This window comes from Hemitrygon akajei, chromosome 7 (genome assembly GCF_048418815.1).
Source record: "Hemitrygon akajei chromosome 7, sHemAka1.3, whole genome shotgun sequence".
Taxonomy (NCBI): Eukaryota; Metazoa; Chordata; class Chondrichthyes; order Myliobatiformes; family Dasyatidae; genus Hemitrygon; species Hemitrygon akajei.
This window is the reverse complement of record NC_133130.1, coordinates 81,956,578-81,976,989: the sequence shown is the minus strand read 5'-3', so window position 1 is coordinate 81,976,989 and position 20,412 is coordinate 81,956,578. Positions and strand designations below refer to the sequence as shown.

Here is a 20,412-nt window from a genome sequence, read left to right as displayed (position 1 = left end):
TATCAGGATGTTCCAAAGCACTTTCCATCCAGTATTTTTGAAGTGAAGCTTCTGTTGTAATGGAGGAAACTCGGCTGTCAATTAATGCACTGCCAGGTTCCACAGCAGAAATGTGTGAATGAACAAATAATTTAAAATATTACTGTTGTCAGCTGAGAGATGAACTTTGGTCAGGGTACTGGGGAGAACTCCCCTATACATATTTCAACAATATCATGTCTCTGTGTGTGGCCAGTGAGTTTTAAATGTGACACCTCTGAAAATGAGCACTGCCCCAGCATCTCAGATCGATGTCAAAACACATTTCTAGCCAGGACTTTGGTGTAGCTAAGGATGTGTAAGAACGTTGCTGAATTTTAACCAGCACAGATAGTACACCTCGAGTTTTTGGTTTTGCCTTTTGTTTGTTCACCTTGGACATCACTTGTGTATTTCTTGCTCTCTGTTTCTTAGTTCAGAAGGGCAGTCACCTGGAATTGGATTATTGATTTTGGGTTCTCATGGTCAGACATGTGGAACCAGGCACTGAATACCTCCTCCTCCTTATTTTTCACCTTTGATTATAGTCAATTTTAATATGTGAGCCTTCCCCCTGCAAATAAATATGAGATCCTTCATTGGTGATTCTGAAGGAATGCATGCTTGGCACTCCAAAATCCATTCACGCAAACACCAACCTTTGGTTTGGAATATTATTTTTCTTTCAGTGACTGTATTCCTGGAAAACTGACTTTCCAGTCTGAGCTTCCATCTCAGTTTCTGAAAGGAAATGACCCTTCAAATTGTAGTACTCCAGCAAACCGCTTGGCGTTAGTTACTGGTAGGATACTTTCTTAAGGAGATATGCCTGCTGTCAGACTTTTGACCCTGCACCATACTGAGTGATAGGCTAGCTGTGTAAACATGGAAGCCAGAAATGCCCCGCAGTTCTTCTTTTTCTCCAAACCCAATTCATAACTTGGTCCTGGACCATCTGAACAGTAAGGGAAGCTTTTACTTTTTAGGATATGAACTTGTGAAGATGAACAGATTTCACAAATTTAGCAAGTGCTGCTTTGTCACAGAAATCTTCAGATGTGATTTGTAACTTTCACTTACAGTGGTGCTAGAAAGTTTGTGAACCTTGAAGAATTTTCTTTATTTCTGCACAAATGTGATCTAAAATGTGATCAGATACACACAAGTCCTAAAACTAGATAAAGAGAACCCAATTAAATAAATAACACAAAAATATATTTATTCATTCATTTATTTATTTATTGAGGAAAACGATCTAATATTGCATGACTTTGTTGGAAAAAAAGTATGTGAACCTTTGCTTTCAATAACTGGTGTGACCCCTTTGTACAGCAATAACTTCAGCCAAACTGTTGATCAGTTTGGAGGAACATTAGTCCGTTCCTCTGTACAAAATTGCTTCAACTCTAGGCTGCTGGTAGATTTTCTTGCATGAAATGCTTGCTTCAGGTCTACTCACAGCATTCCTATAGGACTAAGGTCAGGACTTTGACTCGGCCATTCCAAAACACAGATTTTCTTCTTTTAAACCATTTTGTTGTTGATTTACTCTTGTCTTTTGGATCACTGGCATATTGCATTATCCAACCTTTATTAAGTTTCTGGTGACAGACTGCTATCATTGTTTCCATAATGATAACAAGTTATCCAGGTCCTGAGGCAGCAAAGCAGCCCCAAACTTATGATGCTCTTTCCACCATGCTTCACAGTTCAGATGAGGTTTTGGTGTTGGTGTGCTGTGCCCATTCCCTCCTAGCATAGCAATATGCATTTCCACCAGGAAGTTCAATTTGTGTCTCATCTGTCCACAGGACATTATCCCAGAAGGGTTGTCGAAGATCCAGGGCTTTTGTAAACTTGAGACGTGGATCAGTTTTTTTTTTGGAGAGCAGTGGTCTCCTCAGTGTTGTCCTTCCATGAAGACCATTCTTGTTCAGTGTTTTTCCTATAGTAGACACATGAAAAGAGACTTTAGCAAGTTCTAGAGATTTCTACAGGTCTTTTGATGTTACCCTTGGGGTCCTTTTCACCTCTTTATGTATTGCACGTTGTGCTCTTGGTGTGATCTTTACAGGATGCCCCCTCCTTGGGAGAGGGGCAACAGCAGAGTTTCCTCCATTTGTAGACAACTTCTCTTACTGTGGACTGATGAACGTTCAAGTCTTTAGAAATGCTTTTGTAGCCTTTTCCTGCATCTCTAGAATTCTTCTTTTAACATCTTCTGAAAGTTGTTTTGATTAAGGCATGGTGCACATGAGCAGATCTTTCTTGAGAAGAGCAGGCTCAGTCAGTAACCTGACTTTATCTTTTCTATGGGGCAGGGCACCTCTACAATCCACACCTCCAAACTCATCTCATTGATTGGAACACCTGACTCTAAATTGCTTTTGTAGAGGGCATCACCCCAGAGGTTCACATACTTTATCCATACATGTAATATGATCATTTTTCGCAATAAATAAATGACCAAGTATAATGTTTTGGTGTTACCTATTTAATTTTGTTCTCTTTATCTAGTTTTAGGACTTGCATGAAGATCTGATCACATTTTAGGTCATATTTATGCAGAAACAGCAAATTTTACAGGTTTTCACAAATTTTCCAGCACCACTGTATTTCACTTCTCAGTTCCTCATTAACTTTTCTGTTTCTTTCTTCCAATATCCAGTTCTGACAAAAAGTTAATCAAATTTAAAGTTGCTTTTCTTGAAGGAAACCCCTTATTTCTATTCCTTTAGTTTGAGCTGTGCATTTTCAATATTTCTGTACTGATTAATGTTGCCCCTATTATATGATTCAAAAACAGTTTTTAAAGTGAACAGTGACTTTACTGTTTTCATCTTGTTACCATTTTGGATGTGATACATATTTGACTAAAAAGTATATTGCAAATAAGGGATGCTCTTATTGGTAGCAAGAGCTAATTACTGGAGACAAAGAAGAATATCTGGGAAGCCTCATTATATTTCCCTTTTCTTTGTGAAAGATCGCGGGCTGGTCAGAAAGACCAGCAGTAATTCTGTAAGGGTTACCATGACTGATGTCATATAAATGTAATATTTATGAGCTGTTTATCTTTTTAAAAAATCAGAATTTATTTATTAATGTAACAGTAAACAAATATCAAAATTTGAATAGTGTGTGAGTGTATTCTGCATCAGAAAGAATTCAAGATTGACATTTAGTTTGGTTCTTTTATCTTTCACTTGAATTAATTGTACTTTTATATATGTAATGTCACTAAGTATGAATAATTTGCAAGAATAATCATTTTTACTAAGTCAATAATTAAGAATAATTTTTGCACAAGCTTAATATTGATTTTAATTGTGATCAGATTCTCAAATATATTCTGGCTATTTAACGGATATCCTGCTTTTGTCTGAGCTGTTGTTGAGATGGAAATCTGCCTCGTAAGAACATGGATCATTTCCAAGTTGTCTGTTCTATACATCACTGCATGGCATGTCATTATTCATTTTGGGATTCAGTGTGTTTGGAAGAGAGACAATTATCTTCACTTAAGTTTTGTTTTATTTTCCTCTTGTGATAATGAATTGTTTCAGTTTTATAGATCTGAGTAAATTTAGGAATTGACCTTAATTCCAAGTTTACAGATTACAAACTTTGTTGCAAAATTCATTCAAAATGCTGGTGGAACACAGCAGGCCAGGCAGCATCTATAGGGAGAAGCGCTGTCAACGTTTTGGGCCGAGACCCTTTGTCAGGACTAACTGAAAGGAAAGATAGTAAGAGATTTGAAAGTAGGGGGGGAGGGGAAAATGCGAAATGTTAGGAGAAGACAGGAGAGGGTGGGGTGAAGCTGAGAACCAGACAGGTAATTGGCAAAAGGGATACAGAGCTAGAGAAGAGAAAGGATCATGGGACGGGAGGCCTAGGGAGAAAGAAAAGGGGAGGGGAGCACTTAGAGGGAGATGGAGAACAGGCAGAGTGATGGGCAGAGAGAGGAAAAAAAACTAAATATATCAGGGATGGGGTAAGAAGGGGAGGGGCATTAACGGAAGTTAGAGAAGTCAATGTTCATGCCATCAGGTTGGAGGCTACCCAGCCGGTATATAAGGTGTTGTTCCTCCAACCTGAGTGTGGCTTCATCTTGACAGTAGAGGAGGCCATAGATAGACATATCAGAATGGGAATGGGACGTGGAATTAAAATGTGTGGCCACTGGGAGATCCTGTTTCCTCTGGTGGACAGAGCATAGGTGTTCAGCGAAACGGTCTCCTAGTCTGCGTCAGGTCTCACCAATATATAAAAGGCCACACCGGGAGCACCGGACGCAGTATACCACACCAGCCGACTCACAGGTGAAGTGTCGCCTCACCTGGAAGGACTGTCTGGGGCCCTGAATGGTGGTGAGGGAGGAAGTGTAAGGGCAGGTGTAGCACTTATTCTGCTTATAAGGATAAGTGCCAGGAGGGAGATCGGTGGGAGGGGATGGGGGGGATGAATGGACAAGGGAGTCGTGTAGGGAGCGATCCCTGCGGAAAGCAGAAGGGGGGGGGAGGGAAAGATGTGCTTGGTAGTGCAGATTTCCTCGTGTTTGCCCTGCAAAATTCATTATTGATTTCACCATAGCCTTCAATATGGTCAACTAATGTATCAATTCAATAAAATTGCACTTGCTTGTTTATACAATTACCAGTCCTTTCATAACCAGAGCATCTCTAATAGTAGCTTTTCTTTCCAACCCACCACACTGACCTCTAATCCTCAAGATTCCCTTCTTGATGCACTTTCTCCATGTCTTCTCCACCTTCCTGTCCTCCACTTTCACTTGGGAACATCAATAAAAGTCTTTAAGATCTTCCACATTTACATTGACAGCATCTGGTTCAATATTTCCATTGCCCTTTTCCCGGAGCATCCACTTAGTTAGACTGCTTGTCCCACTTACAGCTTTGTTGGAGACACCATGTTCTTGCTTTAAACATTGTAAGGACTGAAGATGGAAACTCTTTGCAGTATCATAGCCCTTGCAAATACTGATCTATAAATGGTGACTTAGAAATGGAGAGGAACATCAGGTTTTCTGGCCTTTGTTTCTGACCAGTGATCCTTGTTTATCTGCAGGTAATTAACTATGTGAGAGAACGTTGTGGGATGTGCACATAAAGAGCTGGGTGACAACGATATAAAGGAGAAAAACAAATAAATAGAAAGATGGAAGCGTAAGGGATTATTTATAGCTGCTTTGTCAATTTTTAGATCATTCATGAGCAGATAAAAACACCTCTGATTTCTAGTTTGTACCAAAGCTAACTAAAATACTAATTGTAGATGTTATTTTTGAGTGTGACCTTACAGCTTTTTAATAATCATTCCACTGAAAGTGAAAAATTGTGTAAATGAAGATACTAGAAGTAAAAAAAAATAAGACTGGCCAAAGTTGAAATGATAGATCTACATGTAAATGTAAAAAATAAGATTTTAGATTTAGAATGTATAAAAGTAAAACACAAGTTACATTTTAAACAAGTGAACATTACATTTATCCTGCATAATTGTCATCCTATTGATGTGAATGTGTGTACTAAAAGTTCCGATGAAAAGTAAAATGTGGCCCATTCTGACCCTTTGAGCAACATTGTTAGTTCAGAATAAAATTAATTGGGAATCAAGTAAGTGCATTCCAGGTGTCCATGGTAACCAGTTTCTGGGTTGGGACAATGGTAAAATTTTTCCTAAATGAAAAATCCAAATTTAAAGATGTGAAAAGAACAGTTATTGTTTACTTCTAATGATGGGGAAAGTTTGCCATTGAAACAATTTTTAAATTTTGAGATGAAACCACTATTATACCCTTTCATTGCTTTTTGTGCTCCCTTTGTTTCTCTAACCAGACCAGAATGAAGGTGAAAATTTCCTTTTATAAGCTTGTGGACAAGTTGCAAAACCAAAAAAAAACAGGAAGGTCAAGGTAAAGGGGGCAAGCAGGTACTTCTTTATGTTATGCTTGAGAAGCGGAGCTGGGTGGTGCAATGAAATTTGCTGCTTTGCAGCTCCAGAGGCATAGGTTTGATGGAGCCTTGGGGGGGTCTCTGTGTAGAGGTTGCACCATCTCCCTGTATCAGTGTGGATTTGCCCCAGGTGTTGATGCTGTGTAAGATGTGAAATATCTGTAGGAGGCAAAACATTGTTTCCACCAGCCTTCATGTGAGCATTAGAATATGTGCGACACTGTGCTAGTTAATTTGGCTTGGACAATTTGAAGAAGTGCAGACTAAACCTTGCATTTTCTGCAGAATCGGGTGTTCCATGGGACATTTTAAAGCCCTTAAACTTTATGAAGCAACTTAGAAAATAAGGTGATGCTTAATATATATGAAATGTGCACAGACCAATCTTCCAAAATTGCAATATGGTACTGATCTAATCCTTTTTTTTCCAGTAATGTTGATTGACAAATAGAGGTGTCAGAAAGGGAGAAAAATGTGTATCTTTGAAATTGCATTCAGATTCATTAATTTATACACTTACATGGAAGCATACGGTGCATGCATCATTTACGTTAAAAGCCAACATAACTGAAGGATGGCCTGTGGTCTGTCTGTAAGTGTCACCTCTGAGGATTGTCACTCTGTCCAGGCTTGTGTGTTCTTGTGATCTAGAGAGTGATGGTGCCTCCAGTTTAGCTATTTCAGATTCAGTTTATTGTCATTTATAAACCACAAATACAATGCGGTTAAAAAATGAGACACCGTTCTCCGGAATGATATCATGAAAAAACACAAAACAGACCACACAAGATAAACCACGTAACGTTTGGTAATCCCCAATCCAGAGTCCGGAGAGGCTGCTGCATATTGATATCGCGCTACCGTCTTAGCACGTTCCCCAGAAAGGAATTTCAAATTCATCAGATAAACCTAAAGCTACAAGACCTACACAAAGCCACATAGTTACATACAGTTATAGTTAACATATAGTTTCAACAGTGCAGACAATACCATAATTGATAAAAGACTAACTGACTGTGATAAACTACATATACCTGTCTGGACACCCCCCCCCCCCCCCCCCGCTGACTGCTCCTGTGGCTCCTCCCACGGACCCCTGTATAAAGGCGATTGAATGCACAGCCCCGGCCTCAGTCTCCAGGATGTTGTGTGGTGGTCACTTGCTGCTTGTTCTTTCTTCCAGCCAATAAAAGCCTATATCTTGCCTCATGTCTCCGAGAGTTATTGATGGTGCATCACTGACAAAGACCAAATAATTATAACACATAGTTTCAACAGTGCAAAGCAATACCGTAATCTGATAAAGAGCAGTCCATGCACGGTTTAAAAGAAAGTCTCAAAAGTCCCGACAGCCCATCATCTCACGCAGACGGTAGAAGGAAGAAAAACTCTTCCTGCCATGAACCTCCAGCGCTACAGCTTGCTGATACAGCACTCTGGGAGCTCCAACCACAGCCAACTCCGAGTCCGTCCGAAAACTTCGAGCCTCCGACCAGCCCTCCAGCACCGAGCACCATCTCTGCCGAGCGTTTCAACCCCGGCACCGGCCGCCAAGCAACAGGCAAAGCCGAGGATTCGGGGCCTTCCTCCCGGAGATTTCTCCGATTGCACAGTAGCAGCGACAGCAAAACAGGCATTTCAAAAGTTCCACCAGATGTTCCTCCGTGCTTCACACGTCTGTCTCCATCAAATCAGGATTGTACACGGCCCCTGCTTACAGATAACAAATATTCATTCCTGGAGTGGCCGCTGTGCGCTGTGTCGCGCCGCCATCTTGAAGTGACTTCAAGTGACTTGAAGTGACATCTGACACTGGAGCTCCTGATAGTGTGACCCATAGTCAAGGGAGAGGATCCATACAAAGAGCGATCCAACCAAAACCTCAAGGGCGGACCGGGCGGAAGGTGATGACACGTCACAATGATAGTGAAAGTGGAGGAAGCTGCATTTGTGTAATGTCTGCAGTAATCTTGCATTCCATGCTGCTGGATCCTGACCCTGATCTACCAAGGACCACGTGGTGGCTCCCCATACATCTCAACGTTAAACCAAGTCGCACATAGGCATTCTTCATTAAGGGAATCTACTCTAAATATGTGGATCCTGGATCGGCCCGAGCAGCCACTGACAGCCCAGTAGTGACCATATCATGTTCTGTTTGAGTGATCACACCACTACTAAGTGTCACCACAGATTTTATCAGCAATATGGCATGTCTGCAATGTTTAGCAGAACAATACTAATAATAATAATAACAACCGCAGCAGCAACAGCAACAGCAAAACAAACCCTTTCTTTTTTCCCACCCATCCAGTCAGACACAGAGACAGGCCTCCAGCCCCCAGGGCAGGCCGTTGGACCCAGATTCTCAACTCGCGGACACGGGGCCGAGACTGGGAGTCACAAACTCACATACATTGAGCCTCGATTTCCAGACTTCCAGACTTCTGTGTCCAACCTTCGGGCTTCGACATCCAGATTCACTGACTTTGGTCTTTGACCTTCTGGATTCAAGCATGGATGTTGAACTCCAGGTCCCGAACTCCAGACTCACACGGAACTCCAACCCTGGGACTTGCTGACCTGGAGTTCACTAACCCTCATCCATGAGGCCCACTGACCCAACATCCGTCCACGGAGATCACTGACTTTCTACTGCGGAGTGCTCCGACATGGACTCCAGAAGGTACATGAAATGTGCTTTCACGTAAGAGGAGAGACAGAAGCTTGTGTTACCATCTCATTACAAAATTGTAAGCCCAGCTGTGGAAGCTTCCTTTGGCACAGCACAAGTATATCAGACCAGACTTTTGAGCTTTGAACTTTGGAGTGGGTCTTGAATGCACAGACTGGCTTAGCCTTGAGAATACAAATTATCTGAAACACAGATGACATAACCTTCAGAAAAACATGCTGCTCCACAGCTGCATATTTCATAAATGTACTTTGGTAAATGGAAAACCAAAGAAAAACTGAAGAGTTCAGTGTTTTGAGGAATTGTTGCACAAAGAAAGCAATACCAAGCTTAAATGGAAAAGCTATTTTATTGCGTTAAAAATACTAATTATGTGACAGATTGCATAGTGAATTTTAAAAACTGAATTGAAGCTGACTTGTTTCTTGCTTTCAAAACTTGGTGATAGAACAAAATGTTTTCTCTTTTGTCTGTAGGTTCTTTCAATTTTCAGAATGCAGATGATAAACTATGGAGTTGGCTGTACAGTTCTTTCAGTCTTGTTGTGGCATGCCATATTGTATTTGGCTGATCTGCAATATGTTCTGATATACGTTCCTGTGTTTCCCCCCATATCTCTTAATTGAAGCAACATGAACATTTGGTATTTTGGATGACAGAGTATAGACAGCGGAGTTGGACTGTGAGTGCTTTTGCTTGAGCACCTTGTCATTTTGTAAATTGGATTGGGATCTTTAACCAAAAGGTGGTGAATCTGTGGAATTAATAGTTACAGATGGCTGTGGAGTCATAGAGTCATGGAAAATACAGCACAGCAGCAGGGCCTTTGGCTCATCTGGTCCATTCGGAACCATTTAAACCACTTAATCCCCTCGACCTGCACTGGGACCATAACCCTGCATGCCCCTACCATCCATGAACCAATCCAAACTTTTCTTAAACTTTGAAATTCAGCTCACATGCACCACTTGCACTAGCAGTTTATTCCACACTCTCATGACCCCCTGAATGAAGAAATTTCCCTTCATGTTCCCCTTCAGCTTTTTACCTTTCACCCTAAACCCATGAACTCTAGTTGTAGTCCTGCCCGACCTCAGTGGAAAAAGCTTGCTTTCATTTACTCTATCTATATTCTTCGTAATTTATATACCTCTATTAAATCTTCCCTCAATCTTCTACGTTCCAAGGAATAAAGTCCTAACCTACTCAATATCTCCAACTAACTCGGGTTCTCCAGACCCAGCAACATCCTTGTAAATTTTCTCTGTACTTTTTCAAACTTATTTACATCTTTTCTGAAGGTAGTTGACTAAAACTGCATACAATACTCCAAATTCGGCCTCACCAATATCTTATACAACTTCAACATACATCCCTTTGAGTACATCTTCTGTACTCGATACTGTGATTAATGAAGGCCAATGTACCAAAAGCTTTCTTTACAGAACTATCAACTTGTGACACCACTTTAAGTTAATTATGGACCTGTGTTCCCAAGTCCCTTTGTTCTACCACACTCCTTAGTGCCCTACTATTTATTGTGTAAGACCTTCCCTGGTTGGTCCTATCGAAGTGCAAAACCTCACTCTTGTCTGCACTAAATTCTAGCTCCCATTTTTCCAGCTGATCTAGGTCTCACTGCAAGCCATGTTGGTCTTCCTCGCTGTTCACTAACCCCCCCCCCCCCCAATCTTGCTGTCATTCGCAAATCTGCTGATCCAGTTGACTACGTGATCATCCAGATCATTGATATAGATGACAAATAACAATGGACCCAGCACCAGATCCTGTGGCACACCACTAGTCATGGGCCTCCAGTCAGAGGCAACCATCTGATACCACTCTATGGCTTCTCCCACAAAGCCAATGTCTAATCCAATTTACTACCTCATCTTGAATGCCAAGCGACTGAGCCTTCTTGACCAATCTCTTTTGTGGAACTTCGTCAGATGTCTTGCTGAAGTCCATGTAGACAACATCCACTGCCTTGACTTCATCAGCTTTCTTGGTAAGTTCCTCGAAAAATTCTGTAAGATTGGTTATACGTGACCTAACATGCACAAGGTCGTGCTGGCTATCCTTAATCAGAACATGTCTATCCAAGTACTAATATATCCAATCATTTGGTGCAGGACATTCAGTATATTTAAAGCAGAGGTTTATATGTCTTTGATTTTAAGGGTATCAAAGGCTATTGGGACAAAGCAGGAGAATGGGATTGAGGAGATAATAAATCAGCCATTATAGAATGGTTTAGCAGACCTGATGGGATGAATGGCTTAATTCTGCTCCTATGTCTCATAATTTTATGGAATGATTTGGAATGGAACTAATACTTTGTCTTGCAAACTTTTCTGAAGTTTTTCTACCATGACTAACAAACTTGACCTCTTTTAAGTGCCTGTGAAGTTCATTTGGAGAAATGAAATGAATATTCCTGTTAATATTGTCATTGCAGCACGTACAAAATGCTGGAGGATCTCAGCAGGCTAAGCAGCATCTATGGAAAAGAGTACCATTGACGCTTCGGGCCGAGACCCTTCATTAGGACTGGAAAAAGAGATGAGGAGTAAGAGTGTTGGGGGAGGGAAGGAAGAGCCACAAGGTGATAGGTGAAATTGGGAGAGGAATAGGGGTGAAGTAAAGAGCTGGGAAGTTGATTGATGAAGGATTTACAATGCTGGAGAAGAGGGAATCTGATAGGAGAGGACAGAAGGCCATGGAAGAAAGAAAAAGGGGAGGAGCATCAGAGGGGTGTGACAGGCAGATAAGGAGAGAGGGTGAGAGAGGGGAATGGTGAAGGGGGGGCATTACTGGAAGTTCAAGAAATCGATGTTCAATATGCAATCCCTTATGACTATTGCATTCCTCATCTTCCTCTTTCCCTTCTGCACCACGGAACCAGGCTCAGTGCCGGAGACACGATTTCCATGGTTGTCCTCTGTCAGGTCACCATCCTCAACAGCATCCAAAACGAGGTAACGATTACTGAAGGGGATGGCCACAGGGATGCTCTCTACTATCTGAGCTCTTCCCTTCCCTTCCCTGACAGTCACCCACTTATCTAACTCCTTCAGCCTCGGGGTGACCAACTCCCTGTAGCTCCTATCTATCTCCTGCTCACTTCGGCTAATAAGCTGTAGGTCATCAAGCCACAGCTCCAGATCCCTGACACACTTTCTCAGGAGCTGCATCTCGGTGCACCTGGTGCAGATGTGGCCATCTGGGAGACTGGAAGATTCCCAGGATTCCCACATCTGACACCCAGAGCAAAATACTAACCCTACTGACATGCTCTTTATTCCTCAAAAAAATGCAGGGATAAAACAGTTCACTTACCCACTTATCTCGCTGAAGCCTACTTTCGCCAAAGCCACCATTCTGACTCGGACCACTCTGATGATGACCACTCCTTTGATGACTGCTCTGCTGGGCAGTGTCTCCCTTTTATGTTGGAGCCTTCCCTGCTCTCCAGCTCATGATTAGTGCTTCGGTTATAGCCAAGTTCCCGCAAAGATTTCCCCTTTTAAATTTCGCTCCTGGCCCTGTGCGCTGCCTTCTCTGTCATAGCTCTCCAACTCACATTTGGTGCACCAGTTATAGACTTCATTTCAAGAGGCCCAGAATACAAGAGCAAGGATGTGATGCTGAGGCTTTATAAGGCACTGGTGAGGTATCCTCTTGAGTATTGTGTACAGATTTGGGTTCCTCATCTTAGAAGAGATGTGCTGGCATTGGAGAAGGTCCAGAGGAGGTTCAAAAGGATGATTTCAGGAATGAAAGGGTTATCATACGAGGATCATTTGCTGACTCTGGGTCTGTACTCACTAAAATTCAGAAGGATGATGGGGGATCTCATTAAAACCTTTCGAATGTTGAAGGGACCAGGTAGAGTAGATGTGGAAAGGATGTTTCCCATGATGGGGGAGTCTAGGACAAGAGGGCACAGCCTCAGGATAGAGGGTCGTCCATTCAAAACAGAGATATGGAGAAATTTCTTTAGCCAGATGGCGGTGAATTTGTGGAATTTGAGCCATGTGCAGCTGTGGAGGCCAGGTTGTTGAGTGTATTTAAGGCAGAGATTGATAGGTTCTTGATTGGACATGACATCAAAGGTTACGGGGTGAAGGCAGGGCTATTTCCTGAGGAGGGGAAAAAAAGGATCAGCCATGATTGAATGGCGGAGTAGACTCAAAGGGCCAGATGGCCTATTCTGCCCCTATGTCTTATGGTCTTATAATATACAGGTGGGCACACCAGGAGCACCAGATACAGCTGATGACTCCAAGATACTTGCAGGTGAGGTGTTGCCCCACCTGGAATGACTGTTTGGGGCCCTGAATGGTAGTAAGGGAGCAGGTGTAGGGGCAGGTTTACCACTTGTTCTGCTTGCAAGGACAAGTGCCAGAAGGGAGATCAGTGAGGAGGGACAAATGGACAAGGGAGTTGCGTAGGGAGTGTCCTTGCAGAAGGGGAGGGGGAAGGGAAAGATGTGCTTGATGGGGGAATCCCGTTGGAGATGTCGGAAGTTGCAGAGAATTATATGCTGGACGTGAGAGGATGAGAGGAACCCTATCCTTGATGGGGTGGTGGGAGGATAGGGTGAGGACAAACTTGTGCAAAACGAAAGAGATGCAGAAATGGGAGGTGTGGGGTGAGGGAACTATGAAGTTAGTGGCAGTGGATGGGAGATCCCTAGAGTTAATAAGGTTGGTGATGGTGTATGAGACAATGGCCTGGTGCTTCTTAGTGGGGTCCTGTTCGAGGGCTAAGTAAGAGGTAGTTTCTGACATTTCTCGAAGTTATGCCCCCCCTTCACCATTCCCCATTCCCATTTATTTCCCTCTCCCACCTTGTCTCCTTATCTGCCTATTACATTCTCTCTGGTGCTTCTCCCTCTTTTCTTTCTTCCATGGCCTTTTGGCCTGTCCTATCAGATTCCCCCCTTTCCAGCCCTGTATCTCTTTCACCAGTCCACTTCCCAGCTCTTTACTTCACCCCTTCCTCCCCCCCCCCCTCCCCCCAGTTTCACCTTTTACCTTGTGGTTCTTTCTCCCCTCCTCCACTTTCTTACTCTGGCTACATCTTCTGTCCCAGTCCTGATGAAGAGTCCTGGCCTGAAATGTCTGTACTCTTTCCCATAGATGCTGCCGGGTCTGCTGAGTTCCTCCAGCACTTTGTGTGTGTGTGTGTGTTGCTTCGACTTCTAGCATTTGCAGATTTTCTCTCATTTGTGACGTTCTCAGAGTAGATTTCAGAAAGTTCAGTGATAAAATCCTGTGGATTATAACTTACGGGTAATCAGCATTCTTACGGGATTCCATTAAAATGACAAGGTGAAGTGAATGACAGAAATGATTGATTTGCAAGTTATATCTACATTTATTCATTTTTAGTTTTGCCACTGGCTGTTAAACAGCATGTGATTCTGCATATTGAATAGTGAACTTGAAATGAGAGCAGGGCTGAGTGCCTGCTGTCATTTCACTACATTTTCAGACCTAATGGGACATTAATTGTAGCCACCAAAACGTGCATAGGCTGAACTGTTCTGTTCTTCTAACTGATGAGGGTGATTCTAATAAATTAATTTGCGGGGAGCAAGCAAAAACATGGAAATGTTGCAAGTTGTACATCAAAACATTTTGAGCACTATTAGCTTTTTTAAAGCTTTCTTCTTTTTTTAATCTCTTGCGTGGAATGATAGCCGCGCACTCTATTGGCACTTCCTGATTTTCCATTTGATTTCAATTGTAGGAAGTGATTCAAGACACAACAGTACTTTTGCGTATTATCTTTGAAAAGGTTTAAAGATAAGGTTGTTCAATCTTCATCATTATCTTGTACCACCTAAAATCATAGTGCTGCAAGGCACTCAGTTTTGTTATTCAGACGGAGTAATTAAGGTCCGCAGTGTCTTGCTTGATGTTGATGTGTTATTTTCGAAAGATTCAGGATAAGGAGAATTTTTTTCCCCTAATGGCTCCTTTTTTCAAAATGGTTGTTGTGGTTTGAAGTGGAACTACAGTCTTGTTGGTATCACAACAGAATGTTCCCCAGCTGTGATCCAGTCGCAAATGAGAACATCTGCAGATGCTGGAAGTCTACGCAATGCACGCAAAGTACTCGGAGGAACTCAGCCGCCCAGATAGCAACTATGGAAAAGAGTACAATCGACGATCCGAGCCGAAACACCAACTGTACTCTTTTCTATAGATGCTGCCTGGGCTGCTGAGTTCCTCCAGCATTTCGTATGTGTTTCCCCAACTGTGATTGATAGCTTGAGGGACCAATTTTTATTTATTCTATAGTGTTCACTCTACAGAATCAAAATAATGAAACCCTCTAAAATAAACATCTGTACTATCAATAATGTTTGAAGACTTTTTTTTTGCAGTCTGCCTGCTTGACTAATAAAGCCAGAGTTTAATTTCATACAGCAACAACCATTGCTGAAATTTTTTTTCGGCAGTGAATATATTCAGGGCAAGATCGTTCTTCAGTATGTAGCAAAAAATAGCATTGCATTATTATGTACGTGCCCCCTATCTAATCATATTCGACTGCAAGTTTCTTAATGCTATGAAATTGCAAATGCTGAAGTTTTTGGCACTTGAATAAAATTTCCTTGATTTTTATTAGTTAACTGAGGAGTTATTTTTAATTGCCACTTTCTTATTTTGGTAATCAAAAATATGCTGGAAGTACATTTGAACTAAAATAGAAATATTCATCTGGAAGGATTCAAGTATATAAATACAATATACAGTGGATTACAGTTAATTGGGCCATCGGTTAATCAGGGCAGCCGCTTATTTGAGACAACTGTTAAAGAACAAAAATTGAGAAAATAGCTGGGATACCCTTCGTTTATTTGTCACTCTATGCTGCTTAATTGGGACAGGAGACTTCTGCTGAACAGTTTCTAGCTAATGTCTGTTGCGTACACTTGTGTGGCCATTAGACACTGCACCATGCTTAGAGCAAACAGTTTTTAACTAGCATCAATTGCATGTTTTTTGTGTTCAAAAAGCAGTGACTTTTGTCGCTGATAGTTGGTGAGAAATAAGCACTAAGACAATTCAGACCTGCTTTGCCACGGTGGTTTTAAGCATTCAGGATTGGAGATCCCTGATACAGCCAGGAGTGAAAATGTAATGATTTCACGACTTCAAAAAGTTAAGAACTACAAAGAATTTGAAGGTATCGGCAATGATCTTGATTGTTACAATGAAAATTAAGATTTAAAAGCTGAAAGCGTTGTATAAAGGCAGTCGATTATCTGTACTAGGTGTCTGTGCTGATTTTTGTTTATTTACAGGCAATCAAAAAAAACATGGCAGTGTGCACGTGTTGAATTCCTCTGCTGATAACTATTAGGAACTAAAACAGTTTTATAGTACTGTGGTATTGATAGTGTTCTAATTTGTTCTGTATTTCTTATAAATACATAATTTGAGGGCTCAGTTAAACAGCAGTTTGGCTTTTTTTTAAAACTCTTTTAACTGTTTCCATGAAACTTTAGCTAATTGGGGTAGCCACTTTATTGGGCCAAAATGTTCTGGTCTTAATGTGTCCCAGTTAACTGGAATCCACTGTATTTTCATACCAAAAGGCTGTAATAAGCACTGATGCAGAATGTGGATATAACACTTTGTTTTGTTGTATTAATAGATTGTAGTGTATATGAAGTTACAGTGCCTATAAAATTATTCATTCCTCCCCTGGAATTTTTTGTGTTTTATTATTTTCTAACAATGAATCACAGTGGAGTTAATTTGGCTTTTTTGACTCTGATCAACAGGAAAGCCTCTTTCATGTCAAAGTGAAAACAGATCTCTACCAAATGATCCAAATTAATTACAAATATAAAATGCAAAATAATTGGTATTTATAATTGGCATAAGTATTCAGTCCTTCAAGTCAGTATTTAGTAGATGCATCTTCAGCAGCAATTACACCCTTGAGTCTGTGTGGATGGGTCTTTGTCAGCTTTGCACACCTGGCCACTGCACTTTTCCCCTATTCTTCTTTACAGAACTGCTTAGGCTCTGTCAGATTGCATAGGGATGGTGAGTGAACACCCCTTTTCAAGTCCAGCCACAAATTCTCAATTGGATTGAGAAATACTAAGCTATTAATAGCTTACTAAGCTATTCATGTGTAGCTTTAGCTTTATTCTTGGGGTCATTGTCTTGCTGAGAAACACATCTTCTCCCAAGTTGCTGTTCTCTTGCAGACTGCATCTGGTTTTTCTCCAGGGTTTCCCTCGATTTTGCTGCATTCATTTTACCCTCTGCCTTCACAAGCCTTCCAGGGCCTGCTGCAGTGAAGCATCCCCACAGCATGATGCAGCCACCACCATGCTTCACGGTAGGGGTAGTGGGTCTTTGATAAAGTGTGGTTTCGTCTGATGGCCAAAAAGCTCAACTTTAGTTTCATCAGACCGTAGAACCTTCTTCCAGCTGACTTCAAAGTCTCCCACATGCCAACTCTAGCCAAGATTTCATGTGAGTTTTTTTCAACAGTGGCTTTCTCTTTGCCACGGTACCATAAAACTGCAACTGGTGAAGCACCCAGGCAACAGTTGTTATATGATATGTCTCTCCCATCTCAGCCACTGAAGTCTGTAACTCCTCCAGAGTCTTGGTGACCTCCCTCACTAGTCCCTTTCTTGCATGGTCACTCAGTTTTTGAGGTCAGCTGCTCTAGGCAGATTTACAGCTGTGCCATATTAGAAAACCTAGAAAACATACAGCACAATACAGGCCTTTCGGCCCAATAAGCTATTCTTTCCATTTCTTGATGATTGACTTAATTGTACTCCAAGGAATATTCAATGACTTAGAAGTTTTCTTGTATCCATCTCCTGACTTGTGCTTCTCAATAATCTTTTCACGGAGTTGCTTGGAGTGTTCCTTTGGCTTCATGGTGTAGTTTTTGCCAGGATACTGACTCACCAGCAGTTGGACCTTCCAGATGCAGGTATATTTTTTACTACAATCAATTGAAACTCCTTGAGTGCACACAGTGATCTCCATTTAAGTAATTATGTGACTCTAAAACAAATTGGCTGCACTAGTGATGATCTGGTGTGTCATATTGAAGGGTGAAATCTTGTGCAATCAATTATTTTGTGTTTTATATATTAAGATCCCTTTATAGCGATCTGTTGTCACTTCGACACAAAAGAATCGTTTTTTGTTGATCAGTGACAAAAAAAGCCAAATTAAATCCACCATGATTCAATGTTGTAAAACATTAAAACATGAAAACTTCCAAGAGGGGTGAATACTTTTTGTAGGATCATTAGGTTGTGAATAACTAGCTTTAAAGTCGAGTTTGACAACTTTTGTATCTGGTGACCTGGCATGACTGATCAAATTTGCATGGTATTTGATCTGGATGAAGGGTCTCAGCCTGAAACGTTGACAGCACTTCTCCCTATAGATGCTGCCTGGCCTGCTGTGTTCTACGAGCATTTTGTGTGTGTTGTTGTTGGTATTTGATCTGGTGCTTTTTAACCAGGAAATAGCAGTTCTTGAGTAGTTTGGCAGAACATGCTTCATCCTTTTACACAAAGACCTGTTGTGTGGTATTTTGAGACAGGAATACCAAAAATATTTCAGTAGTTATCTTGGAACATTCTCAAAAATAATAATCCAAAGTTCAACACTGTAGTCAAATGTGACTAACTAGCCATCTAGGATAACTCTTTTTACTTTATAGGGCACTGGAATGTATTGTAAGTTATGCATTCCAAGCACAACATATTCATTCATGAGGATGTTGCTGCGATTTAAAGCACTGAGTTATGGAGGGGACATTGTACAGTTTGGGACATTTTTTCTTCGAAGCTTAAAAGAGTAAGAGTGATCTTACAGAGGTGCATAAAATCATGAGGGGGCATAGACAGGGTCAATGCTCAGTCTTTTCCCCAAGATTGGTGAGAGAAGAGATCCCTCATCAGGAAGATCTCGAAGCCCTCAGCTTCTTTAGGACACCAGTTCCCCTCCACCACTGCATTCCTCTGTTAGGTGGAACTGGTCTTCATTCTGAACGATTTCTCCTTCGGCTCATTCCTCTTCCTTCAAACAAAAGGTGTAGCCCTGGACACTTGCATGGGTCCCAGCTAATCCTGTGTTTTTGTTGGCTACATGAATTGTCTATGTTCCAAGCCTACACCGGTATCACTCCCCAACTTTTCCTATGCTACATTAACGACTGCTTTGGTGCTGCTTTCTGCATCCATGTCAAGCTCATCAACTTTGCCTCTAACTTTCATTCTGCCCTCAAATTCACCTGGTCCATTTCCAACACCTCCCTCTCCTTTCTCAATCTCTCTGTCGCCATCTCTGGAGACAGTTTATCTACTGATACCTTTTATGAACACACTGATTCTCACAACTACCTGGACTATACCTCTTCCCACTTTTTCTCTTGTGAAAATGCCATCCCCTTCTTTCAATTCTTGCGTCACCACCTCATCTGCTTTCAGAATGAGGCTTTTCATTCCAGAACTAATGAGATGTCCTTCTTCAAGAAAAGAGCTTTTCTTCCTCTGTCAACAACCCTCACCCTTATTCACATCTCTTCCATTTCACACATGTCTACTCTCATATCATCCTCTTGCCACCCTACCAGAGATAGGTTTCCTCTTGTCCTCACCTACTACCCCATCAGCCTCTGTGTCTCCGTGATTTCCACCATCTCCAATGGGATCCCACCACCAAGCACATCTCTGCCCCCCACTTTCGGCTTTCTGCAGGGATCACTCCCTACTTAACTTCCTTGTAGATTTGTCCTTCCTCACTGATCTTCCTCCTGGCACTTATCCTTGCAAGTGGAACAAGTTCCACACCTGCCCCTACACCTGTTCCCTCACTACCATTCAGGACCACAAACAGTCCTTCCAGGTGAGACAACACTTCATCAGTGAGTCTGTTGGGGTCATCTACTGTGCTCGGTGCTCTTGGTGTGGCACCCTGTATATCAATTGAACCCGACATTGACCAGTCACATCACCAAGCACCTATACTCCGTTTGCCAGAAACAGTGCGATCTCCCAGTGGCCACCCATTTCAAATCTACTTCCCATTCCCATTCCCATTCCAACAGGTCAGTCCATGGTCTCCTCTACCGCCGCGATGAGGCACACGCAGGCTGGAAGAACAACACCTTATATTCTGTCTGAGTAGCCTCCAACCTGATGGCATGAGCTTGTCAATAGATAAGATAGATACTTTATTGATCCCAAAGGAATCAGTGTCACAAGTTTACAGAGATACAAAATTACAAAAGAAGTAAGAGGGATAAATAAAAATAATCTATTTTAAACAGTCTAACAGGAGGGGGTCATCACTTCCCCGGCTATAGGTTGACTCATTATCGAGCCTTGTGGCCGAGGGTAAGAATGACCTCATATAGCACTCTTGGATAACTAACCTCCCTCCCCGTCCTTCACCATTCCCCATTCCCATTTCCCTCTCTGACCTTATCTCTTAACCTGCCCATCAGCTCCCTCTGGTTCCCCATCCCATTCCTGTTCTTCAATTTATTTCTGGCCTCTCCTATCAGATTCCCCCTTCTCCAACCCTTTATTTTCACCAGTCAACTTCCCAGCTGTTTGTTTCACCCCTACCCCTCTCCTGGTTTCACCTGTTACCTCCCACCTCGTGCTTCTTTCTCTTCATACCTCCCACCTTCTGACTCTGACCTTGT

General features: G+C 41.9%; 1 protein-coding gene across 8 annotated transcripts in view; it reads left to right on the top strand.

Moving 5' to 3' along the window:
* plcb4a (phospholipase C, beta 4a) overlaps positions 1–20,412 on the top strand; it is a 540,859-nt gene that overhangs the window by 188,204 nt on the left and 332,243 nt on the right. The gene's annotated exons all lie outside the window — the stretch shown is intronic.